The sequence below is a fragment of the Mustela putorius genome, unplaced genomic scaffold (assembly GCF_011764305.1).
Source record: "Mustela putorius furo isolate JIRA1106 unplaced genomic scaffold, ASM1176430v1.1 tig00003901_pilon_pilon_pilon, whole genome shotgun sequence".
NCBI lineage: Eukaryota > Metazoa > Chordata > Mammalia > Carnivora > Mustelidae > Mustela > Mustela putorius.
Window position 1 is genome coordinate 4,508,690 of NW_025422049.1, and position 26,975 is coordinate 4,535,664.

General features: G+C 43.3%; 1 long non-coding RNA gene across 1 annotated transcript in view; it reads right to left on the reverse strand.

The window, feature by feature from the left end:
• Positions 1–13,987: 13,987 nt before the first annotated feature.
• The window catches only part of LOC106006758, a 30,637-nt gene continuing 17,649 nt past the window's right edge, over positions 13,988–26,975 (reverse strand). Inside the window, exons 2-3 of the long non-coding RNA XR_001181033.2 lie at positions 23,263–23,345; positions 13,988–15,826 (exon numbers count right to left, since the gene is read on the reverse strand). This is a non-coding gene — a long non-coding RNA (uncharacterized LOC106006758). The remainder of the gene's footprint in view (positions 15,827–23,262; positions 23,346–26,975) is intronic.

Below are 26,975 nucleotides of genomic sequence, written 5' to 3' on the forward strand. Positions count from 1 at the left end.
TTAACTGGGAATCCCTCTTTCATTTGCTAAATCTGGCGACTCTAGGTGGGGGTGGAGATCCCAGAGAGGATGATGGCGGCACTATCCTAGCACTTAAAGGGGGCAGAATTTGCCACCCCATACTATGCCCGTTGGGCATAAGGATTCTTTTAGGCTAATTGTTTTCAAGAACTACAGATGCAGGGAAAGCTCTGAAAATTGAGACGTTCCCCTTTTGCAAGAGTCATTTACATTTATCAAAGGAATCTCCTTTTGTAAGGGAGTCTCCTTCTCAGTACGGAAGAGGAGGACTCTAATCTCTAGAAATTTATCAGTGGAGGGGCCAAGGACAGAGACCTGCATAATAACTGTACTGTGGCTACTACACTTTTCCTGTAGCCTTGCATTAACTGGCTCTCGCCATCCCCAACGTCTTTTGTCTTTTGCCAGCGATGGTATTTAAGGTGCTGGCTTGAGCTATTGCCTAGAGTTTACTCAGTTTCCCTGGGTCCCTCCCACACACACAAAAAGTGTACATGCTATTAAACGTGTTTGTTTTCCCCTGTTGATCTGTTTTTTCATTATAGGGGGTCTCAGACAAGAATCTAGACGGGTAGACGGAAGACAGTTTTTCCCAGATCATTCGGGTGTGCAAAGCTTTAACATAGAGAACAATCAAAAAGAGCGTGTACTTGAGAGTATAAAACTTAGATCTCAGGGGAATTCAAAGCAAAAGCAGAACACTGGGCAGGGGGCTTGTTGGATAAACGAGAAAAGAATGTAGGAATCAGATCTGAGTTAACAGTTTAGAATCCAGGGGTCCTGGCTGCTGCAATTTCTGGCAATGAGACTTGGTTGTTTTGCTTTCTTCTCTCTTCTGACCAAACTCCTGCCTTGTAGCCATAAGTCATATCTGTGTGAATTAGAAAGAGGTGCTCTTTCCTTGGGTGACCTGGGTGCAGAACTTGGAATGTGGACCTGGGCTGTAATTCAGCTCCCACTGGCCCTCTAAGCTAGGCACAAGCTATGCAATGCTTTGTGGCTGCTCTGAGCCTACTGCCCCGTGACAGGTCTGCCTATCTGTGGGCTAACTTGGGACTCCTCCAATTGCTTACACTTGTCTGCTTTGTTTCAGGGTCCTGGCCATCAGTGAGGGGGGCCTCTACCCCCCCACCACCCAATGCTCGGCTTTCTAAAGCCATGTTTGTCAAAAGCATCCGTGTGCAAATTCCTTTGTTCATAATGGTGGCATTCAAGTTGAATTGTGCATGAAATTGTCTTGCTAAAGAAGCAGCTTTCTCTCTATAAAAGGGGGCAAGAGAAATTGAAGGATCTGATTAGTTAATAAGAATTCTGAGTAGTCAAATTCCAAATTAGCATAAAACAATTTCTTGTTCAGAGCACGTGCAGCCAGAGTAAAAGAATTCTTTTCTTCCTCTTTTTTGTTAAAACGTTTTGTTCTAAAATAGTATAATCACAATAAGACATTCCAATGTGTGAATTATAGTATATTAAGTCATGACTAATTGCATTGATTTGCATTCTGGGTTTTTTAACATCTGTGTGGTAATTATCCTAATCCAATTTGTTATGCAGAATACAATCAATGTTATGTATGTTAGTGTTTAGAGCCCCTGACACAATTTCCTGTAATAAAACAATGAAATACAAAGGTAGCTCAGGTGGAAAGACAGACACATCTTTTACAGATATCAAGCTCCCTTTCTTGATCTCCCAAATTAGCTGGGGCTGGTTGGGGGGGGCAGTGGATCAAGCAAATTTAATTAGCATTTTAAAGGGAGACCCAAGAAAAGAGAGAAAGGAAAAGCAGCATGCACAAGCCTGCTGAGCTCCTGAGAAAGAGCGAGAGCAGGCTGTATGAAACCTTCAGGAAGACTTTTTTCTAACAGGCTGTGGCTTTCACAAGCAGCCAGAAATAATGTCCTGACCTCACCTGATAATGAGGCTATGGGACGGTGTTCTGCTGACGCAGTGCTATTTCAGTAAGGGTTGCATCTTACCTGAGGGTCCGGGTTTAGCTTTAAACCTTTCATTTTCCTGTCCTTTTAGGAAAAAGATAGGACTCTGCCTAATATCTCCCAGAAAGTCCTAGGAATCTGGGGCATAGACAAAGTATCTGAGCCGCTTTTAGGCACAGGCAAAGCCAGCAGCTCTGTCTGTGGAATCTGCAGGGATACTAGACAGCCTTACCCCCCTCCCCCCAACACCTCCACATGGGGACACCTGCATACACGCACCTTTGCCGCCCTCTGGCCCCCATCCCGCCCTACCCCCTCCCTGCCTGATACCCGAATCTCCTGCTCTGGGGACATCCAGTCCTTTAACTTCTGAATTTGTCATCTTTTAAAAAAACATCAGTCTGGGACGACTGGGCAGCTCAGTCCCTTAAGCATCTGCCTTCAGCTCAGGACGTATCCCTGGGTCCTGCGATGGGTTCTTGCTCAGAGGGGAGCCTGCTTTTCCCTCTGCCTGCTGCTCTCGCTGCTCGCGCTTTCTCTCTCTGACAAAATCTTTTAACCAAACCAAACAAAACGAAACAAAAAACAGTCTGCCTCATCAAAAATATAAACTTTAGAAAGTGGTACCTAACCAGCCTCTTTCAGAAGAAAAAAAGGAGAGAAAAGGGTACCAAGCTGTCTGAGGGACAACAGACGCCCTGGCTCAATTGGTGAACATGCTACTTTTGATCTCTGGGTTGTAAGTTCAAGGCCCACGTCAGGGGTAGAGTTTACTTAAATTTTGGGAGCACCTGGCTAGCTTGATCAGTAGAGCATGGGCTCTTGATCTCAGGGTCCTGAGCGCAAGCCCCAGCCAATTAAGCCTGAAAAAAGATACCCTCTTCCACTGAAATTTAGACAGGCTCTTCTAAGCCCTCATTTCAACTAGGCCCTGCCCTTGGCCTGTTTTTAGCAAAGAATCCTGGCAAGTCAGTTTCGCAAAAATCCATCCCCCACCAGAGACCTCTGATCATACTTGATATCTGTCAAGTTCCCCATCCCCCCAGCCCTGATTTTTTTTTAAGGTTTTTTTTTTAAGAAAGAAAGAACAAGTTGGGTGAGGGGCAGAGGACGAAGCAGACTCCCCGCTGAGTGGGGAGCCCAGGTTCCACGTGGGGCTCATCCCAGGCAGCCCCTTAACCACCGAACCACCCAGGCATCCACAGCCCTGATTCCTTTAGCCAAAATCTTGATATGCCAGTTTAGCAAGTACTCCCCCACCTTTGATGTCTGTCTTGGTCAGCTTGGGCTGTTATAACAAACTACCATAGGTGGAGTGGCTTCAGAAACATTCATTTCCTACAGTTTCAGAGGCTGGCACATCCAAGTTCAAGAAGTTGGCAGGTTCAGTCCCTAGTGAGACTCCTCATCCCGGCTGGTTGCTAGCCACCTTCCCACTGAGCCATCATATAGGGGAGAAGGGGAAGGAAAGGATGCTGGGCGCTCTTCCTCTTTTTATAGGACCACTAATCCCATCATGGGGGCTCAGCCTCATGACCTCATTAAATAATCACCTCCCAAAAGCCCCATCTCCAAATACCAACATAAGAAAGGGGGGAGCAGATACAAACATTCACTCCAAAACAACATCTAATCAAACTCCTCTAAGTAATTTTGCATCCACTGACCCCTTCAGTCTGCTCATTGGCTAATAATCCCCCCTTGTTATGTTAGGAATTGAATTCAGTCTCTGTCTCTCTCCCCTATTGCAATAGTCTTGAAGAAAGTCTTTACCATTTTAACAGGTGTCAGAATAATTTTTCTGTAATGGCCCTTTAAGGGGAAAAACTGCCTCCACTGGACACCAGGGCTCCATTTAGCCAAGTACTCTCTAGTTAGTCAAGACCTGCTTCAGCCCATTAAACAGGACCTCGGTGGCTCCAAGCAGATGCCTAATACAGAAGCAGGAAAGACTCTGCTAAGGATTGGTAGTTCTTTTTTTTTTTTTTAAAGATTTTATTTATTTATTTGACACACAGAGATCACAAGCAGGCAGAGAGGCAGGCAGAGAAAGAGGGGGAAGCAGGCTCCCTGCCGAGCAGAGAGCCCGATGCGGGACTCGATCCCAGGACTCTGAGATCATGACCTGAGCCGAAGGCAGAGGCTTAACCCACTGAGCCACCCAGGCGCCCAGGATTGGTAGTTCTTGATGGGAATTTGTTGGTAGTACCTGTGAACAAAAGTGTGAAATTCTCATCATTCAAACAAGAATTTCCTGAACATTTACTCTAGGTCTTGCCCTATGCTAGGAACTGGGGAATAAGTCTAGGCCCCTTTGCTCTCAAAGCTCATACAAAAGCAGGCAAGGCAGACAGGTAAACAGACAATTATGACACACTTGAAGGCTGTGACCAGCTTATTGTAACCATTTGCTGGAAGGTGAGGAACCAGCAATTACAATTAATTGGCAAAAGTCTTCCTTGGATCACATTTCTGAAGTGATCTCTTCACCTTGTTTACCTCAGCAGAGCTCCTGCCTCATGCTTGTCCAACAACATCCCAGAGCAAATCTTTTTTCCAAGAGTTGTCTTCGAACCCCCAGCACACGGACACTTTCATGGCTAACCTCTGCCAACAAGATAAAGCCCAAACTTGTTAACCTGCCATTTCAAGCACTCTGTGTTCCTCAAAGGATGGCTTTATCCCCAGGAGCACTGTGAGTGAGCAAGGATGCTGTACATTATCTTGTAACGTTACAAGACAGGATAGTGCAGAACAGCCCCTTGATTCCTGGGCGCACACTGTCATCTCTAGAACTTAGCCAGTGGCAACAAATAATAATGCTGGAGGGGCTGTCTGACTCAAGAAAAACGAGAGGGACTGAGCTCAGAAGGAGGGGAGCTGAAGAACAAACGTGAAGCAGAAGAGAGCCCAGGAAGCACATCACGCCAGCTGTGATGCCCGCCCTTCCCAGAAACCAAACTTCTCTGCCGTATCCCAAAAGCCCAACAAAAGAGACAGCAGGATGAGCTTCTAGAAGTTTCAAGAAGCAGAAGGGTAGCCACATATGCGGGATTTCAGCCAGGTGCCACTGAAACACTACCTTGCAAAGAAACCTTGAGGCTTCTCTCGGCCTCTATCTTCTCACCATTAAAATGGAAGTGATACCGCCATCCCTCCGTCCTCAGAGACAACAGGAGAGACCAAAGACTTGACAGAGCTCTGTAAACCATAGGCAGCCATTCTGGTATGAGGGTTTGTTATTACTAACTGATGGGCCCTCCGGGACATGTCGAGAAGGTTTTATAGCAATACAGATGAGGGCAACAGGTTGCTTCCAGGAATAGGAACAAGGAGAGAGGACAACACTGACTCAGACAGGGGCTCTCCAAGTCACCTCTCACCCAGGGCCTATGTGCTTGCTGGGATAAAAAGCCTCTGCCACCACCTTCCTCCACCCCCTATCAATATGGCAGCAAAGCACCTGCTGTATTGATCACAGAAGCCAAGACCTAACCACACATAATCACTCGGTGGCTTCCCCTTTCTTTTTAAAAGCTTATCAGTATTATTCTTGAAATCCCGGTCCTGGCATGCCCTGAGAAATATCCATTTATGGGAGGCGATGTGCCAATAAAGAGTGTTTGCGAACCTCCCTTCCTTCCTGAATCGGAACCTCCAGAAGGGGCCACAGCCTAAAGAGAGGAAGTGTGTCTGGCATGTCTGCAACTTTTCAACAAACTACTGCCCACCCATCAAAATGCCCCACCCACACTCATCTGGGAAGCCCCTGGGGGGAGAACGAGCAACACAGCTCACTGATGTGACATATGGACCAACAAGTAAACAGCACACCGACTCTGAAGGGGAGGAGGCATCACAGACTCCCTGCAAGTTCCAGAGGGAGATTTATTTTAGGGGCGGCAGGGCATAGAGCCTTGTCAATTTCCCTATAGACAGCCATCTGCTAGTAAGGAGGACCCTACTTTGTTAGGCCTCTGAAACCCCACAAAACTCTCCATTGGTAATCACTGTCAATCACTTGGCAGCTGGCCCCAGCCCTGGGGAATTTTGTGGGAATGCCTATAAATCAGTGTAGCAGAGGAGAACGGCTGCAGAGTTCTATTCTATGGCTCTTGTTTGGAAGCGCCTTTATTTTTATTTTCTCCTCCAGTAAACAACATATCAGACTGATACGATAAGGGCCAAGGTCTGGAGACAGAAGTAGCAAGGGGCTAAAAGCCGAATAATAGCCGATGCATCTTTTCTTTTCCTGCCATGACTTGGGGCTTCCAGAAGTGGTCTGCCAGCCTAACACTAAGCCCTGAGCAGAGTCTGCAGCTCTTTGAAAATTAAAGCATCAGTAGGAGCCCAAGGTCAGGTGGCACAGGGGGAGGCTGAGGGTGGACGGTGGCTTGCAGAAGAGGCTTAGGTCAGGGCTTAAAGCTAGGTTTAGAAATGGCTGAAAATGCTATCCTATTCACCGATCAGGCTAAAAAGGGGAATGGACAGAAAATTGGAGACAAAGATAAATGGAGACCAACCCAGGAGCACAGGGAGATGTACAAGTGCCATACAGTATAACTCTCTGTGAGAATGGAAATGTTCTATAAATGCACCATCCCATATGGTAGCCACAAGCCACACATGGCTATTAAAGCCCTTGAAATGTGGCTGGTATGACTGAGAAACTTAATTTTTAATTTTCTTTAGTTTTAATTCATTTAAATTTAAATAGCCACATATGGGATCTCACTCAGGATTTCAGCTAATGGCTACCATAGGGACCAGCCCAGGCCTTAGAGTTACCACACTCTCTGGGTTCAAATACTAGCTCTGCCTCTTGTTGGCTGGGAGACTGGAAAATTACTTAAGCTCTCTGTGGCTCAGTTTATTCTTCTGTGAAATGGAAATATTAAGGGTTCTCACAGAACTGTTATATGAGTGAATGTGTGGAAAGCGATTGTGTGTATAGTAAGGGCTATAATTTTTTCCAGTTCGAGACACTCCATAGAACACAGTCTTTCAGCCACTGCAAGAGTGGCTGGAGAGAGACCCTTGACTTCTACAGAGATAGCAAGTAGAAGTCTTGCCTCTTCCTAAACCAGAATTTACAAGAGCTGCAATTCAAATCATTGCCTTCCTGGTGAAGAGCTGAGAACATTGTGTACGTGGTAAGGTGCAAGAGACAATGCTCAGCCCTAGTCACTCACTGTCTGGATCTAGTTCCTCATCACAGACACACAGAATACTCGTTGTTGGTCCAAGCACATCCAATTACAGATACGTGAGAATTCTGGCAGATGTTACCATCCTCAGCAGTGGGAGAGACAGGGAGGTGTAACCATGGAGATCTGAATTTGAATCTCAGCCTACCATTAAGATACAGGGTGAGATTAGGTCAAGAACTTACCTTCTGTGAGCCTCAGTTTCTCCATCTATAAAATGGGGGTCTATTAATTCCTATCTTCCAAGACTGGTGTGATGATTGAAGAAAATAATATAAAAAAAGCACTAGATTAGCCAAAACACAGATCTGCTAGATTTGACTAGCACAGTGCCTGATAGGTGCTATTTTTATCCATATCTGTATATTGAATGAGAACCAATCCAAAGTAAATAGGTGAGTGAAGAGAGTCAACAACTCTCTGAGCTCAGCTGGAGATAAGGAAGTCTACTTCCTATTGCCTTCCCATTGCCCAGAGAAGTGGCCATCAGTTGTAAAGCCTGGGCTAAAACCCAGTCCTACTGCCTCCTAGTCCCAGGCCAGGCAGTACCACAGAGTCCCCCCAAAGGGCCTGCTGACTACTAATCTCTGATGGGGTTATAGAGTGTTTTTTTCATCAATCACTCTCAACGTAGGAAACAGAAGTATAAGTTACTTCATTAGAAGCACTCACACATAACTGGATACATTTACATATTAAGCAGGCAACTGAGACTCTAATCTTTCTATTTTATGTACAGCTGTAATCATTACTCAGCATCAGAATGCTTGTTAAATACCCAGGGTACTACAGAGAACTCTCAAACCTTTGCTAAGTATAGGTAACGATTAGAAAGTGCTCCCATTCACGAGCTGGATGCAATCTCCCCTCAGCATCCCTTGCACCCCGGCGACCATGTATTCAGGTGTCCCTCGAGCTCATTCAAATCACCTTAAGCATAGACAGAGAGATAGGACTACAGGTCTCTTGGATCCCTGACGTTTAGTGTGTCTGATTAGGTAACTATCACATACAGAGAGCGGGTCCCTGTTGTTTTGTGCATTGTGTCTTTGATTTGGAAGTGAAGCAGAGAAGGGAGACAGAAAATTTCAGAGCTCCGAGAGCAGCAGAGGGACTATTTGAGAGGCCAGCGCCATCTGCAGTTGTCAGTAGTGTGGCTTAGCAGAGCAGAGGAAGATGAAGAGAATGCCTCAGAGAAATTTACCCGTCTTAAAACATTGTTGCCTCAGACCAACTCTAAAGACAGCTACTTGAAAAACAACTCCAATTCAAAATTCAATAAATACCAAACGAGACAAAGACATTATAAGAAAACTATAGCCCATATCCCTCATAAACGTAGACAAAAAAAATCCTCAACAAAATATCAGCAAATCAAATTTAGCAACACATAAAAAGGACAATACCTCATGACTAAGTAAGGTTTATTCCAGGAATGCAAGAGTAGTTAAACATTTGAAAATCAATCAGTATAATTTATCATGTCAAGAGGATGAAAAATAAAAACCATATAATATATCAATTTATGCAGAAAAGGCATTTGACAAAATGCAGATCTACTCATGATAGAAGCTTTCAGGAAACCAGATAAAGAAGGGAATATCCTCAACCTGATAAATGACATCTACAAAAACCCTACACCTAACATCACACTTAATGGTAAAAGACTGAACACTTTCCTCCTAATATCAGAAACAGGACAAAGATTTTAAAAAAAGAAAGAAACAGGACAAAGATGTCTGCTCTTACCACTTCTATTCAACATTGCATTGGAGGTTCTAGCTAGGGCAGTTAAGCAAGAATAAAGAAATAAAAGACACAAAGATTGAAAAGGGAAAAATAAGACCACATTTATTTACAGACATCATGATCATCTACCTAGAGAATCCCACAGAGAATACCAAAAACTTACTAGAACACATAAGAGTATAGCAATATGATAGGACACAGGGTCAATATATAAAAATCAATTGTATATCAGTTGAAAAGATTTATTTATATGAGAGAGAGAGAATGTGAGTGGGGGTTGGGGGAACAGAGGAAAAGGGAGAGAGAATCTCTGGCAGACTCCCTCCGGAGTGCAGAGCCCAAGACTGGGCTTGATCTCAGGACCCCAAGCTCATGACCTGAATCAAAATTAAGAGTCGGACACTTAACCAACTGAACCACCCAGGTACCCTCAAAAATGAAATATAACAAACAAGACAATTTACAATAGCATAATAAAAATGAAATACTTAGGGATAAATTGAACAAAATATGTGCAAGATTTGTCTGCTGAAAACTACAAAACACTGATGAATTAAATTAAAAGAGACCTAAACAAATGGAGAGGCGTACCGCATTCATGGATCAGAAGACTCAGTAGGGTTAAGAAGTCCATTCTCCCCAAATTAGTCTATAGATCCAACACAATCTCTGTCAATATCTCAGCAGGCTTCTTTGGAGGAATTGACAAGCTGATTCTATAATTTTTATAGAAAAGCAAAGGATATAGAAGAGCCCAAACTATATTTTAAAAGAACAAATTTGGAGGACCTACACTGTCTGATTTCAAGACTATGAATCCACAGTAAACAAAGCAGTATGTTATTGGCATAAGGCTGCCTATATAGATGAATAGAACAAATGGAAAATCTATAAGCAATCCCATACATGTACGGTCAGTTGATTTTTGACAAAAAGGCAAAAACAATATAGAGATAGGATCATCTTTTTAAAATTTTATTTATTTATTTGTCAGAGAGAGCACAAGCAGGGGGAGCAGCAAAGCAAGAGAAGCAGGCTCTCCACTGAGTGGAGACCCCAGTGCAGGGCTTGATCCCAGGACCCTGGGACCATGACCTGAGCCAAAGGCAGACATTTAACCAACCGAACCATCCAGGTGCCCCAGCATGGACTTTTCAACAAATGTTAGTGGGACAATTTGACATCTGTATGGAAAAAAAAAAAAAGAACCTCGACCCTTACCTTGTATCGTATATAAAAATTAACTCAAAATGGATCATAGACATAAATGTAAAAGCTGAAATATAAAACTCCTAGAATAAAACATAAGAGAAGACTCTTTGTGACTTCTGGTTAGGCAAAGATTTCTTAGATATGACCAAATGTATCTGTACATAATGGAATATTACTCAGCCATCAAAAAGAATAAAATCTTGCCATTCACAATGCCTTGGATAGAGCTACAGTGTATTATGCTAAGCAAAAGAAGTCAATCAGAGAAAGACGAACACCATATGCTTTCACTCATAGGTGGAATTTAAGAAATAATACAGATGAACATATGGGAGGGGGGAAAAAGAGAGGGGGAAACAAACCGTAAGAGACTCTTAAAGATAGAGAACAAACTGAGGGTTGATGGAGGGAGGTGGATGGATGACAGGGTAGATGTGTGATGGGTATTAAGGAAGGCACTTGTCATGTTGAGTATTGGGTGTGGTATGTAAATGATGAATCACTGAATTCTACTCCTGAAATTAATATTGCACTGTATGTTAACTAACTAAAATTTATTTTTTATAAAGATTTCATTTGTCAGAGAGAGAGAGAGCGCACAGGCAGGGGGAGCAGCAGGCAGAGGGAGAAGCAGGCTCTCCACTGAGCAGGGAGCCCAATGCAGAACTCTATCTCAGGATTCTGGGATCATGATCTGAACTGAAGGCACACACTTAACCAACTGAGCCACCCAGGTGCCCCTAACTAACTAGAATTTAAATAAAATTTGAAGAATGAAATGATCAAAGAAAGAATGAACAATAGATGAAAAATGAACAGATTGAGCTTCATCAAAATTATAAACTTCTGGGGTGCCTGGTTGGCTCAGTGGGCTGAAGTTTTTGCCTGCAGCTCAGGTCATGATCTCAGGGTCCTGGGATTGAGCCCCAAATCGGGCTCTCTGCTCAGCAGGGGGCCTTCTTCCTCCTCTCTCTCTCTCTGCCTGCCTCTCTGCCTAATTGTGATAATAATTAGGCAGAGATATAAATACATACATACATACATTCTTTTAAATAAATAAATACATTCTTTAAAATAAATAAATAAATAAATCCAAATAAATAAATAAAATCTTTAAAAAATTATAAACTTCTGCTCTTTGAAATACAGGGTTAGGGGCACCTGGGTTGGTCAGTCGGTTGAGCATCTGACTCTTGGTTTTGGTTCAGGTCATGATCTCAGGGTGGTGGGATCAAGCCCTGCATTGAGCTCTTGTGCTCTGTGGGGAGTCTGCTTGGAATTTTCTCTCTCTCTCTCTCCCTCTGCCCCTCCCTTTGCCCACTCACCACTCACACACACACACACACACACACTGTCTCTCTCTCTCTCTCTTTCTCTCTCAAATAAATAAATAGACCTTTTAAAAAAAGGGTTAGAAAATGAAAAGGTAAGCCACGGACTGGGAGAAAATCTTTGCAAACACATAAATGATAAAGGACATGTATCCAGACTATGTAACTATATAAGTCAAAACTCAATCATAAGAAAACAAACAACTCACCTAAAAATTAGGCAAAAATATTTGCATAGACAATTAATCAAAGAAGAGATCTAGATGACAAATGAGCACACTGGAGAGGAGAAAATTACATGACCCTAAAATATGTCACTTTATCATATGGATTATTTTTATATGAAGGCAATCAAAGATCTAGCAGTTTCAAGAAAAACTTTTCCTTTTCCCTTTACTATCTAAAAAAATTTAGATATGGGGCCTGCCTCAGAGAGAGAGAGAGCTATTACCAGAGATAGTTTGTATCTGAATGATCTATCTGTATGTCAGGACAAACATTTAATAACCAAACATCTGTTCTTCTTATTGTCCTGTGAATTCCCCTCCTACCCTTTGAAGCCCTGGGTGCCTATCCTATCTTTTAGCTCAAGATGGCACATAAGCCTCAACTGCCTGTCTTTGAGCTTCTTATGTCTTTGTCAGGCTCTTGTATATATGAAATTAAATTTGTTTTTCTCCTGTTCATCTGTCTTATGCCATTTTAATTATTAGACCAGCCAAAGAATTTTAAAAGGGAGAAGGAAAATTTCTCCTTCCCAACAACATGAAAGGACCCTCATTATTATTAGTCATTCAGAAAATGCAAAGTCAAACCATAAATACACATGTATTAGAATCCTAAAATCTAAAAAAAAAAAAAAATTGACCCTATGCAAGCATTAGCAAGGATGCAGAACAACTGGAACATTTACGCATTGCCTATGGGAATTCATTTTGGAAACTTAATCACACACACCCCCAAACCTGTGCAGATTCTTTTTTTTATGAAGTTAGGTATACACTTACCTTAGGAGCCAGCAACCCAACTCATAGGTGTTTACCCAAGAAAAATTAAAATATATGTTCATGCAAAAACCATACATAAATATTCATAGCAGCTTTATTAATTATCACTCAAAGCTGGAAACAACCCAAGTGTCTATCAACTGGTGAATGTACAAACAAATTATAGTACAACCATATGATGGACGATGTGGAGATTAAAAAGGGATGAACTAAAACATAGATGAATGTCAAAAGCATTATGCTAAATAAAAGAAGTCAAACCTAAAAGTCTATATATTGTATGATTCCATTTATATAACCTTCAGGAGAAGTCAAAACTGTGGGAGTAGGGACGCCTGGGTGGCTCAGTTGGTTAAGCGGCTGCCGTCCGCTCAGGTCATGATCCCAGCGTGCTGGGATCGAGTCCCATGTCGGGCTCCTTGCTCAGCGGGGAGCCTGCTTCTCTGTCTCTGCCTGCCGCTCTGTCTGCCTGTGTTCATGTGCTGTTTCTCTCTCTCTGACAAATAAAATCTTAAAAAAAAAAAAACAAAACTGTGGGAGTAGAAGATAGATCAGTGGTTGCCAGAAGTTGGATATAGGGGGAAAGGGCTGACTGCAGAAGGGCACAAAAGAACTTTGGGGGTAATGAAAATATTCTTGACTGTGTTTGTGGTGACACAACAATATACATTTGTTTGAAATTCATTTATATGTTTACTTGAAAAAAGAGACTATTACAGTATGAAATTTACCCTTCAATAAACCTGACTTTAAAATACAGGGATCATACTGGTGAGCCTGTGGTAGGGAATGGATTTACCAGTCTCGCTTCCTTGCCTTCTAACTGAACCAAATGGAAGTTTATCCACTCAACACACAGCAAACCAATAAAAACAATCACGGAGATTTTGTGATAAAGAAAGATAGGCGATTCATTGGTGTGGCATCACCCAGGAGAACACAGAGCTAATGCTTAAAAGTCCTGAGCTCCCCAGTGGCTTGCAAATGAGGGTTTTTAAGGGCAAAATTTGGGCAAGGGTCTTCTGAGAAGATGGACACAGTTGATTGGAGGCCCATGAAGTCTGCTAGCAGCTGCTCTTGTGCCACTTCGAACGATTTGGAACCTGAAAAATATCTTTAATTTTTATGTTAGAGATTTCATTAGGTACATCTGGTGATTGTATCTCCAGGGCAGTGCTGATTAACTACTTGTCCTACAGGTTCCTTTGAATGATAAGCAAGCATTCCTATCTCTTGGGGCTAGGCCTGTGTGCTCCTTGGGCAGTCCCGCTGTGCTTGGAGGTGACGTGTTCATTCTTCCATCTGAGCTGGTAAGATGGATGCTGAGTTCAGCTTGTCTTCCACGCGGAAGGGTATGTGTGCTCAGGGGGAGTGTTCTTCGTATTCAGGAAGGGTCTCCGTCATTGCCCTGCTTGCCAGAAGGCCAACCTCGGCCCTTTGGTAGCAGCTGGGCAAATATAGCTGAGGGGGGGGGAGGGAGGAGAGTTAGCATCGCGCAGTAGTTTAAGGCACAAGTTTGGATGTTTGTGTGTGTGATTAAGTTTTTAATTCCAATTCCAGCATAGTTAACATACAGTGCTACATTCGTTTTAAGGCACAGGTTTTGGCATCAGACCAATGTGAGTTTAAATGGTAACTGCAATATCCAAGTTGCACCATCTTGGCTAACCCACTCAATGTCTTGGAGCCTCAGTCCCCTCATTTCTAAGACCAGATTACTAATACTCAGTTATTTCCCAGCCTACCTGCAAAGCTCTCATACACAAACACAAGCGAAAGTGTCTGTATAACACAGCGATGAGAGATAACAGGGGAAGTAATGCGTCTGAGAGGGCTTGATAAATGATAACCATTCTTATTCCTAATCAGAAGATCATGTAGGGTAGTAGAAGGAGAGCAACCTGGCTAGTAGGAAAGATGCGTGGGAGGCGTTGGTGCCTTCCACCCGAACCACATTCAACTCTCTCCACTTGTGGCATTACCCATTCAGTGGGTGACCCACATTCTGGAATTTCCAGGACAGCCGCAGTTCTAGTCCCAGGGGATCACATGTCAGTGCTGGGGAAATGGAGGGGGGGGCTGTAGTTAGAGAACACATTCCAAGTCTCCCCCACACCCACCCACTTCCTTGCTCTTCTCTCCTTTCCTCCCCATCAGCGGGGATTTGCTCAGACTTCTTTCAGGTGAAATCGAACAGAGCCAGAAGGTAAATCTCCTGGGTGGGGAAGAAATGGCAACAAAACCCGACCACCTCTGCACAATACATTTGAAGGCCAAACACAACTGGTTGAGAGATCACCGTTATCTGCGACACCCCTCCCTTCCTCGCCTCGACCTCACCGCCTCATCCCTACTCTCGCCCTCCCTCCTCCTCTCCCCTCCCTTCCCGTCTCAGGAGGGGCCTAGAGTTGAAAAAACATTTGTCTCCAAGCTGATCAACTGGGACTGAGAGGAAGGCAAATGAATTATTTCGGTTCAGCAGCAAGTGCGAGCGTGGGTTTTTCCGGCGCCCGCCCCCCCCCCTTTTTAATTAATGAACAATCTGGCCCATTGCTGCTCCCGTAGGTATGCAAAATAGCTTCTTCATTTGAAATCCCTGTTGTTGAATGTACTCCGCGGGGCACAATCACATTGCCGCCCCCTGTTTTGCATAAGAAACCGCTGTTTCCAAGATAAGAATCTTTTCATTTAGCAGTCATGAGCTCATCCTTTTTCCTGTGCATTGTGGCTCCCGCTCCTTTGAGTCAATACCCAAACAATGGCCGCCTGCGCCGGCTCGGGCACCCCTCTGCCCCCCGCCCCGGAAGACACAGAAGCCTGTGGCCTCCGGAAGCCTGCCTAGGCAGGCAACCCAAGTTCTTTTCAGGCGTCAGATGTCAAGAGGGTAAGAAATAAGAAGATCCGAGACCTCTGAAAATCTTCCGCTGGCTTTAAAGCCGACCCTGGGAAAGAAACCCTGAATGGCATGGGGTGTGTGACGGTGGGGGGTGGGGGGGCGGACAGGCGGTGCCCTAGGATCATGAACTTAAACAGCCTGGGAAATCTAGGGCCAAGGAGTGAGGAACCCACAATGCGCAGGGCTGCTCGGCCACTCCTCCTCTGTCCCTGATCATCAGACTGCATCCTGTCCCTGCCCTTTGGTTTGGAACAGCCACGCCCACCGCACAAACCACACAAAGGCTCTGCACTCCAATCAGAAGGTGGAAGGAGCCTTCTGATTTTCTGTTGGAATCGAAAGGCTGTCCTCTTTCTGCATGTAGGTAAACCGAGGCCCAGGAGAGAGGGAGCTCCAGCCTCATGCCGTTTCTTCCACCACACATGGCTGCCTCTGGAGGGAATCAGTAACATTTGTGTACAAAGCGCTGAGGAAAGAGACATGATAGGAGATTAAATGCGATCACGGTAAACTACAAAGCCCATACAAACAGTAGGGGTTTTATTGTTAGCCTCCTCATTTGTAGGAGATATTTTCAAAAGATCCAGGAGAATAGCAAAATTTAACCTTTACCAATGTGAAAGGATTCTGCAGAAAGCAGTTGTTTCCAGACAAAATGTATGTAGTCAGTTTACCTCTGGGAATGGGGCTACACGGTTGCCTCAACTCCGCACTCATTTATTTCCCCTTTGGGCAGAGGAAATAATGCAACAAAGAAGCTTTAATCAAACCATAGATAAGGACCGCCTATCCAGAAGGAAGCCAGATGCGCTGAGGCCCACAAGAAATGGGGAAGACAAAGGCCATGCCTTTAGAGAGGTTACAAGCTGGTTGATAGGATGTTTTGTCTCTGCAATTTGATCATAAACCCCTTCAGGGCAAAGCCCATGTATCCTTGGTAACTTCTGGCCGAGAAAAGCTCACAGTAGGAGTCTAGTGTGTTCTTGCTGATTGGTTGGTTGACTGGGATAAACAAGACCTCCCGGGCTGACTCTGAAGTGTTCCCAGCATTGCTTTTTCTCCATGTTTGATACAGAGGAACCTTTATTGCATTTCAAACAAATAGTTCCCCTGGAGTCCTGAGAAAGCACCAGTGATTCCCAGTATGTTTAGCCCTCTGTGGCCCTCAAGATGAGAGGGAGGCATTTTCCTCTTATGCACCAAAGAAAAAAAAAAAGAAAAGAAAAAGGAAAAAAGAAAAAAGTAGTATTTCAATGCCACTGATGATATTACTGAGTAAAAGCACAGCATGAAAATCGGGACAGATTTCCCTTACCAAACCATCAGTTTTATGGATCACACATCTCACATCCTAGATCTAAAACAGTGCTAGAGCAGAAGGCAGGGGACTTGGGTTCACATCCTAACTTGGCCCCTCGTTAGTTGTGAGAGTCTGGCAAGTCACCTGTCTTCCCTGAGCCCCAGTCTCCTCATCTGTAAAATGAGGCACTGACTAGACCAGTTTCCTAAATTCAGTGTTGGAAGTCTAAATCTTTTCAAATATTGGGGATGTGAGGGGGTTGGGGGGGGAGTCCCTGGTGGTAAAAAGACAAGGACAAGTAATACCTTTAGACAATGGAATATTACTCAGTGCCCCCTCAAGATGAACTAGGAAACCATGAAAAGATAAGGAGGAAATTTAAATACATATTACTAAGTGAAAGAAGCCAGTCTGAAAAGGCTGTGTGCCACAGGATTCCAACTATATGACATTCTGGAAAAGGCAAAACTATGGACACAGTAAAAAGATCAGTGGTTCACAGGTGTATGTATGTGTTGGGGAGGTAGATGAATAGGCAGAAAACAGGATTCTTAGGGCAGCAAAAATACTCTGTATGAGTATTTGCCCAACATAAACTATGGACTCTGAGTGATGATGTGTCAATGTAGATTCATTGGTTGTAACAAATGAACCACTCTGGTGAGGGGCTCTTGATATTAGAAGAAGTTATACATGTGTAGTAACAGGGAGTGTGTAGGAAACCTCTGTATCTCCCTCTCGGTTGTGTTATAAACCTAAAACTACTCTATTAAATAAACTCTTTAAAAGAAAAAGACAAGAACCACTGGACTGGATGACTGTTTCCAGTTACAATATTTCCTGATTCTATGAAGTCCAATTTTTGTTCCTGGGATCTGCTTTAAAAGGAACCAGGGTGTTTGCTATTTGAAAGAACCCCACTTCTAGTTAAATCTGGCAAATTGAACACTTCCTGAGACCCCACAAAAAAAGACAGTAAAGGAATGAAAAGGCCAAACACCAGGAGGACACAGGCAAGACAGCACAACCCCGCCCACCCTCCACAAAATGTGGAGACTAGAAAACGGATAAATGAGTAGTAACTGACTTAGTGGCCTACAGAATGCTGAAACCAAAGGAAGATGTTTGTACTGCAAACCCTAAAAGGCTCCAGAAGGTACCAAGTATTCCCCAAAGTGGGAGTTTGGGTGAGGAGTTGAAGTCAGGATGATTGATTGAACATTTTTAGAAGGAACAATTAGTCCCCAGATCTCTTCCTCCGTGCTATCAAAAGATGGGACACCTGAACTAAGTATAGCTGACGGCCCACACTGAGATGCCATGCTGAAAATAGGGTTTAAGTTGAAGTCTGCATTCTGAACATTGAGACCTCCAGTCCCTTCCCTTGGCTCAGTTCCTAAAATACTGACAGCTAGGTTTACACACTATGCAAGAGATTGGAAGGTTCTGCTGCAGGAAACTGACTGAACCCAGAGAAATAAAACAGAGATGATACTGGAGAAGTGAGCAGGGTGTCAAATGTGGAGTCCTGTAGGGTTTGGGGATGTTAGCTGTCTGACCAGAAAGTCCTCCAAGGGTTTTAAGTAGAGGAAAAACAAGATCAAGTTTGCGTTTTTAAAAGATAATTAAAAAGGGAACTAGTGTGGATGTTTACAGACAGAGAACACGGAGCCATGTATTGGCTAGGTCCAATCATATTAAAACACAATTGCTTACCTTCCCTGTTCATCTTCCCTTCCAAGCTTCTAGGAGTCAGTGGCAGTGAAGGGAGCTGTGACACAGACATAACAGTGGTATTCCTGCTGGTTCTGGAAGATGTAGAGTGCTAGGGAAGGGGCAGGAGGTGTTATAAGGAAGGATGTCAGTAGCATGCCCACCGGCACCCAAGGACATGGAATGGTAAGGAAAAGAGAGCTGCACAGAGACACACTGGAGGTGTGTCTCTTGGTACCCAAAGACACAGGGCACTGAAGCACTGTTAAGATGCCGGATGAAAGAGCATTGCCAATGTGCCTGTTGACGTCTAAGAACGCAGAGTGCTGGTGGTAAGGGGCAGGGGTGGCAAGTGGAAGACGAAGCTAATGTGGTTCAGAGATTGGTTACATTAATTAAGCAAATAAATGAGAATTATAATAAGCGCCAGGTTTCTCACCATTGCAGAGGATACCAGAAACATGGAAAGGAGCAAGTCCAGACTGAACCCTAAGATTCTGAGTTGAAATTGGAGGTTTTGGTATGAACCCATGCTTTTTAAACATATATACTCAGAAAAATGGAGAACTAGTTATAGGGGTGTGTGTGTGTGTGTGGGTGTGTGTGTGTGTGTGTTGTAGGCCCTCTTACAGACTAGCTCTGAGAGGTAGTCAAGAAGGTCTAGAAACAATGACAACCCGTTGACAAAGAGCACACCAAGTGCCCGGGTCATGGTTTTTATCTACCACCCTCCACTAAAGGAAGTGCTCAAAGAATAATAGGATGCCAAAAGAACACCACCTTGCAAGGGATTCCCCATGGTCAAATCTGGGACAATTTGAGCATCAAAATAAATAATGATAATAATGGATTACAACCAGTTATATAAAATAGGAATCCATAAGTCCATATTGATACAAACAAACCAATAAATAAATAAATGGGGGGGATGGACAGACTGTATTTTACAAAGATACCCACCACAATATATTCCATGTCACATGCTGTTCTTATAATGAGATGTTAATGTAATTTTCTCACGGAGGGGTGAGGGCTATGTCCCTTCCCCTTGAACCTGGGTGGATACTTATGACCCCATCAGCCACAGAGTACAACGAAAGTGAAGCTGTGTGATTCCAGAGATAGTATCAGAAAAAAAAACATGCGGGACGCCTGGGTGGCTCAGTGAGTTAAAGCCTCTGCCTTCGGCTCAGGTCATGATCCCAGGGTCCTGGGATGGAGCCCCACCTTGGGCTCTCTGCTCAGCAGGAAGCCTGCTTCTCCCTCTTCCTCTGCTTGTGATCTCTCTCTCTGTCAAGTAAATAAACAAAATCTTAAAAAAAAGAAAGAAAGAAAAAAAAAACATGCATTTCCACCTCACCCTCTCGGGATGCCTGCTATTGAATCTCAGCCTCAATACCAGAATACAATTAAATAGCCACACAGAGAGGGCTCACAGAGGGTGTGTGGCTAACAAGTCGAGCTGAGCGCCCAGCCAAAAGCCAGCGCCAACTTGTCAGCCATGTGAGTGAACCACCTTAGAGGTGAATCCTCCAGCCCCAGCTCATAGTTCACCTTGCCCAGATGCAGCCTCATAAACTAGAGAAATATTGTTTTAACCTACTAAGTTTAAGAGTAGTTTGATACATGGCAATAGAGAGCTGGAGCAGGTCCCTTCTCTTCCTTATAGGAGAAGGCCACCTAAGGCAGAGCAACAGAAATAGAAAGTCACTCCAGGCGCCATGACAGTAGTAGGTGATTCAGGAGGCCAAGGTGGTGGCTGGCGGACTGATGAGGAACAGGGCATTGGCATCATCTAGGAATATCTCCCCACAAAATACAATTGATTACAGAAAAAACATGGGGTCTTTAGGGTGGAGAAACCTGCAGACACCAATCTGGCCAGGTGATCAAGTTTGACATTCCCCGTGAGGGGACAGGTTGGCATTGTCTGCCTTCTGATGTGAGGTACCGAGAAGAGCATAGCGTCATTTCTGGGATATTTCTACTGAGAGAATGTGGACTGAGTCTAGTCCTGAGGAGACACATGTGGGTCACCCTACAAAATGTAAAACCAGCAGTTTCTAAAACTGTCGAGGATGTGGAAGAATCAAGAAAGACTACAGAACTATTTCAGACTGGAGAAGCCTAAAGAGCCTAAACAACACAGGCATGCAACCCACGTGCCTGGATGGAATCCTGGACTGGAAAGGGAAAAGAGACCTCACTGGGATGGTCGGCGCAATTTTAACGAGGTCTGGAGACTGGAGAGAAAGACTTATGTAAGCGAGCACAAGCACAGTGAAGTGTTAACAGTTAGGAAACTAGGTGGAAGGAATATGGACGTTCTCTGTGCCTCACTCGGCTTTTCTGTAAACTTGAAAATATTTCAGAATACGCTATTTTTCAAAACCACACAGTTGCTTATATTACCAAACCATTTCAGATCAAAGTCTCCTTGCTTAATTTCAGCCACTCAACCAAATCTATTCTTCAAGGCAAAGAGGTAAAGATATAGCATGCCTAACCCCAAACCACAGGTATGCAAATCACATTGCCAGCCAAGCCCTGATTCATACTAATTCATCAACATTTCCATGCCCAGTACTGCATCAGCTCTCTCAAGCCCAACCAAGAGGGCAGGGTGTGGCCTGCGCTTCCAACGCTGCAGGTGCTCATTGCACAAAACAGCCCCTCCCCTGATGTGATGCAACAGAGAGGTATCCCTTTGTGGTAATAGTCTGTCATCTCTGAGTCTTTGGCAAAACTGTAACATTTCGATATCATTCTAATTCATTTTCTGCCTCATTCTTCCTTTTGTCACCTCATTCTCTACTCCTGATGCACTGATGGCTGGGTGGGGGTGGGGGGGGATTTTGAGTCTTCCCCTCAAAGTGTCCTGCCCCTCAGCATGTGAGTTTTACCGCAGGGATATCCACATAGTAAGTAACTGGATGGAAGAAATTAAACAACACGAGTAATTAAAGAATACAAATTAGACCACAATGTGGTAGGCTTATTTTTTAAAACATTTTTTTAAGATTTTATTTATTTATTTGGTAGACAGAGATCACAAGTTGGCAGAGAGGCAGGCAGAAAGAGAGGAGGAAGCAGGCTCCCCGCTGAGCAGAGAGCTTGAGGCGGGGCTCCATCCCAGGATCCTGAGACCATGACCTGAGCCGAAGGCAGAGGCTTTAACCCACTGAACCACCCAGGTGCTCCTGGTAGGCTTATTTTGAGTTAATGCCAGCCTTCATGCAGCATGATGGTAACATATACTGATGATCACAAAAATATTTGTGCCTTTTGTCAAGCATTTTGATAAAATTAGCCTACTTTTAGAATGTTTCCCAGAAAGATTATTCAAAAGATAAAGAGTATTGGGGCTCCTGAGTGGCTCAGTCGGTTGAGCATCTGCCTTGGGCTCAGGTCATGATCCCAGAGTCCTGGGATTGGAAAATCCCCCGTCACCCCCCCAGTTTCCTGCTCAGTGGGGAGTCTGCTTCGCCCTCTCCCTCTGCAGCTCCCCTTGCTTGTATTTTCTTGCTCTCTGTCAAATAAATAAATAAAATCTAAAAAAAAGATAGTGTTATTTGCAATATTGAAAAGATTCGCTTAATATAAATGTGAGCTATTCATACATTCTTTCAACAAATATTTACTGAGAACCTACAATGAACCACGTATATATAATAGAACAGAGTAACGTTGAAGTCTTACAATAAATTGACAAAATGAAATGTTACATAACTGTTAAACGACTGCGTAGAGATACTCACAGGAAAGTGTTTATGAAATAATGTAAACTGGAATAAGCAATTTTATAGACACTATGTATGAACTGTAAGTTATAATAAATCCAGACATGTCATTAGATGCTTAAGTATCTCGTTCAAATACTCACAGAAGCTCTAGTGTTACTGCCCCCATGGTACAGATAAGGAAACTGAGGCTCATGGGGATTATGAAAATACAATATTAGAATGTTAGTTCCACAAACTAATGTTCTGTCTTGTTTATTGCTGTACCCCCAAGCGTCTAGAACAGCACCTCACATACAGCAGACAATAAATAGTTCTTGACTGCTGGAAGTGACTGAACCATGATTTGGACTCAGTGCCCCTATATGAGAAACTTCATTCAAATAAGGTAACCGCCCCCCCCACCCAGGACTATGGGGTAATGGGTTCTAAAGTCGGTTTGGGTGCCTTCTGAGTTCTTTTGCTGTGAGGGCCTTCCAGACTTTCCTCTCCTTTCTTTTCTCTTTTACTGCCTGCCCTCTGGTGGAGGTTCTGATGAGTAGCAGGAGTCAGGGAGGAAGGCCACGGTCCTTACTGACTAGACAGATTGCCTATGTCTTATCTGGAAGTGATTAACATCCAGTTTTGTCAGTTTCTCCATAGTATGGAAATAACTGCACAGATTTTCACCAAATTTGGATGAAATTTCACCTATTTGAAGTGAGAACACATTATATTGACAAAATTAACTTTGAGTACTTATAGGGCACCTCAGTTATTTTTTTTTCTTCCGTGTTGAGTTGCGCAGTCCATCATTTTCAAGACATGTGTGAGTTAAGAAATTTACACTTTATGAATTGTGCTTCACTGCCGTGGATGAAGAGGACGTTCACAAATTTCACTGGTTTTTGAATGAATAAATTCATTATTTTTCAAAATTATTAATTTTTAATTTTACTTGTCTCTGATCACAAAGAAATACCACAAGATTTATCCCAAAGGTTTTAGATTAATATTAGTTTCGCATCACCAAGAACATTGTTAAATAAGAATTTTTCCAAGACACACCCATGTAAGGGCCAGTAGGAAGGATAGGCTCTTTCAAGGGCAAAGGAACATGAACATGCGAGAAGAATGTTTGGTGGAAGATCAAGAGACTGATGTTCTTACATTGGCAGTTGAAACCAAAGTCCAGTTCAAAGACACATTTGGCTGCGGGTCAGGAGCTATGTGTGCTATGAATTCAGATGTTTCTGCAAGAGAAAATAATGCTTTTAAATTTGAGCTCCAAATCAATGACGCCAGAGAATCCACACCAGTTCTCCGTCTGGAATCTGAAAGGAGAGCCTAAATGTTCCAACAAAAAGGTCACATTGGAGCCAATTACCAAGCCCCTGAAGTTGTTAAAATCATTAATGGAACAGCATCCACAATTCCAAGAGCTTTAAGATAATATCAGGGCTGAAAATGTAATATTTCCACAGCGTCAGTAGAGAAGAAACCGTATTTAACTCTGCCAAACCACTTGTTCCCTCAAACTACTCCGTCATCTTTTAAATGCCTGAAATACTGAGTATCTTACCCACCCCCATGGCTATTAATAAATCACAAGCACAGATGCCTCAAATAATCGGCGTTGTTCTGTGATGGGGCCTGCTCCTCATATGGGCAACACCATGTAATGTGTTCCTGAGTGATTAGCAACAGGGATCTACTCAAACCTGCTCCAGAATATAACACTAGGAATGACTTCTAAAGAAACTTGTTACAAAATTGAAAATTATTACAGCTGTGAACTAATTATTTCCATTAGAGAAAAGTATTACAATTCCAATATTCAGGTTTTTATTGTTTCTATTAAACTTTATTTAATGATTGTTAATTATTCTCTTGCTTCCTAGAATTTCATTTTTTCCAGGTACTCATAATCTAGGCCTGTAGTATTAAACTCTAGTTTTCTTTCTTATTGACGAAAAGAGACCAGCCTATCAGGCACTTAGAAACCTCCTCAGTGACTAGCACAGGGCTCGGCAAATAGTAAAGACTTAGTAAATATTTGCTGAATGAATGAATAACCTTTATATAAGCTGGGGGTTTTTTGTTATGAATAATAAAATTCAATTCTTGTTAGCTTGGGAAAAAGAGGAATTATTTGAAGGTTAGAGGGGAGCAAAAAGGTTCAAGAAAAGCCTAGAGAACCCAGATCTTCAGAAACCAAGCATCCAGGGTGCCTGGGTGGCTCAATGGGTTGGGCCTCTGCCTTCGGCTCCAGTGATGATCTCAGGGTCCTGGGATGGAGCCCCACATCGGGCTCTCTGCTCAGTGGGGAGCTTGTTTCCCCCGCTCGCCTGCCTCTCTGCCTACTTGTGATCTCTCTCTGTCAAACAAATAAATAAAATCTTTAAAAGAAAAAAAAGAAACCAAGCATCCAAAAGGCACCAAAGCAAGAACTGCTTGATGCTTCATCCCGTCTTTGTATTATTCCACTGGTGAATCAAATTCAAGAGGACGCTTCTAATTGACCTAGATTGGTTCTCCTTCACTACTCCTGAGCTAGGAGAGGATAGCGTGTCTTAATTAATATTCCTGCCAGTCTTTATCTAGTATATAAACAGAGGATCTCCCCAAATGAAACCGGGGTGCTAATGCCAACAGAAGGCAGGATGGATGCAGGAAAGGAGAGCTACATAAGGTTAGGAAGAAAGTATTTCATATTAAAAAATCACTAAGGGGGCGTCTGGGTGGCTCAGTCGGTTAAAGCCTCTGCCTTCGGCTCAGGTCATGATCCCAGCGCCCTGGGATCGAGTCCCACATCGGGCTCCTTGCTCAGCAGGGAGCCTGCTTCTCCCTCTGCCTCTGCCTGCCATTCTGTCTGCCTGTGCTTGCTCTCTACCCCCCCTCTCTCTCTGATAAATAAATAAAATCTTTTAAAAAAATAAAATAAAAAAATAAATAAATAATCACTAAGTAGGGGCACCTGGGTGGCTCAGTGGGTTAAAGTCTCTGCCTTTGGCTCAGGTCATGATCTCAGGGTCCTGGGATGGAGCCCTGCATCGGGCTCTCTGCTCAGTGAGGAACCTGCTTCCTTCTTTCTCTCTGCCTGCCTCTCTGCCTACTTGTGATCTCTGTCTGTCAAATAAATAAATAAAATATTTTTTTAAAAATCACTAAGTAATATTTTATTTTTTTAAGATTTACTTATTTTAAGAGAGCAAGCAGGGGGAGGAGCAGAGAGAGAGAATCTCAAGCAGACTCCCTGCTGAGCACAGAGCCTGATGCCGGCCTCTGCCTCACGACCCTGAGATCACAACCCGAGCCAAAATCAAGAGTTGGATGCCCAACTGAATGAGCCACCCAGGCACCCCCAAAAGCCACTACGTAATAAAGTGTTGTCTTAGAGGTTGGGCTCCTAGGACTCCCCACAGGGCACAAGTTGTAGACTCCTAAACAGAGAAATTACTTTCAAGGGGGTATTAAAGTGAGAGGGCATTTGCTATTCACTATTAACCTAATGCAAAGAACTAAGAGGAACTCTAGTTTGTTCAGAAGAGTTGATAAAGTATAAAAAATGGAGAGGTATGATCCTCACCATGTGCATCCTCAATAGAGATGCAGAGTAGACAAGAGGCTGCAATCTGAAAGATGCATCATAGTCTCTAATTTACTTAACGACCTGTATTTAGCAACACTAACAACTCTCAGGCTTCAACTTACTCATCAACAAAATGGGGTTAATAACACTTGCTTCACCAACTATATTAGGGTGCTCCAGAGAAACAGAATAGAACAGAATAGGGTGTGTGTGTGTGTGTGTGTGTGTGTGTTTGGAAAGACAGTGAGATTTTTATTATAAGAAATTGCCTCACATGATTATGGAAACTAAGAAGTTCTTAGATCTATAGTTGGCCCTCTAGAAGCTCAGGAGAGTCAAAGGTATAGTTCCAGTCTGAATGTCACTAGGCTTAAAACCCAGAAAGAGCCAATGTTTCTGTTTGAGTTCAAAGGCAGGAAAAAAAAAACAGGTTTTCCAGCTCAAAGGCAGTCAGGCAGGAGAAGCTCCATCTTATTTACAGGAAGGTAAACCATATGTGTTGTGCAAGCGTTCAACCGATTGGGTGAGGCCCACCCAAATTAGGGCTGGCAATCTGTTTCTTTGTCTGGAGAACCCTGACTAATGTAAATTTTGTTACTACGAAAGGGAGTGCTGCTGTAGCAACTAACTAAAAATGTGGAAATGGTGTTGAAACTGAGTAATGGACTAAGACTGGAGGAGTTTTGAGCTAAAGGCTAGAAAACGCCTAGATTGTCATAAAGGGACTAATCGTAGAAATATATTAGAGGTGATTCTGGTAAGAGCTTAGTAAGAAAAGAGAAAAGCTGTAGACAAAGCCTTCATCTTCTTAGAGAATATATAAATAACAGTGAACAGAATGTTGGTAGAAATATCAATATTAAAGTCCATGGTGTTGAGATCTGAGACAGAAATGAGGAGCTGGCTAATTAGAAACGGGAAAAAAGGTGACCCTTGCTATAAAGCAGCAAAGAATGTGTCTGAATTGTGTTCTGGTGCTGTGTAAGAGACAGAACTTATGAACAATGAAATTGGGTATTTAACTGATGAAGTTTCGAAGCAAATTGTTGGAGGTGTGGCCTGGATCTCCTTGACTGCTTATAGAAAAATGCAAGAGGAGAGAAAGAAATTAAAGGAATTGTTAAGCAAGAAGGAAGCAGAACTTGAAGATTTGGAAAATTATCACCCTGTCCATAAGGCAAAAAAATGGAAGAGCATGTTCTGGAGGGAACATAAAGGGTGTGGCTTATTATGGGATTAACCAGCAGAAACCCTGCCAGTTCCCACTGAAGTGGGGATGGAGGCCACAAAA